This window comes from Plasmopara halstedii (genome assembly GCF_900000015.1).
Source record: "Plasmopara halstedii genome assembly, contig: Scaffold_430, whole genome shotgun sequence".
In the NCBI taxonomy this organism is placed as follows: domain Eukaryota; phylum Oomycota; class Peronosporomycetes; order Peronosporales; family Peronosporaceae; genus Plasmopara; species Plasmopara halstedii.
The window spans coordinates 497,695-498,316 of NW_020187350.1; positions in this window are offsets into that span (position 1 = coordinate 497,695).

Here is a 622-nt window from a genome sequence, read left to right on the forward strand (position 1 = left end):
TGCCGTTTATCATCTGCAAGACGCAGGGCGTCGACCCTGACCTGGGGTGTGTCTACCGTACACGATAGCGCACAGCTCCCTTGTCAGCAGTATGACGTGGTAGAAAGACGGTGACGTCACTATATAGGCTATAATTGCGGTGGATGCTCTTCTGAGCTGGACGAGGTGTCCCTAGAAGAGTTTAGCGGTACCTTCTTTGCAGGCAGTTTAGCTGATGTGGTCATAATACGACCAAACGAGGAGATTAATTTGTCGTCGCTTTTGGATAAAGCTGTTCTGGAGGATACTAAGAGGGTGCTGTGGATCGTCGATCCTGAAGGATCCCTCGGATCCAACTATCCTTTGATTAAGACGTCGTCTCCATAGACCCGCCGTTGGTCCTATCTTCAAACCGAGGTGCGCGTCATGAGATCGACCTGGTTATGGAACCCGAATACTGCGTAACACGCCAAAGGTCGCAGCTTAAGGAGCAGTGTGACGTCATTGACGCCTTCTATCGTGCAAAGAACGATGCAGGAATGGTGCGTGAGAGCAAGTCTCCCCATTCGACACCCACGTTTTTTATCCGGAAGCCGAACGGCAAGTGGCGTATCGTTCACGCTTACAATAAGCTAAACGCTGC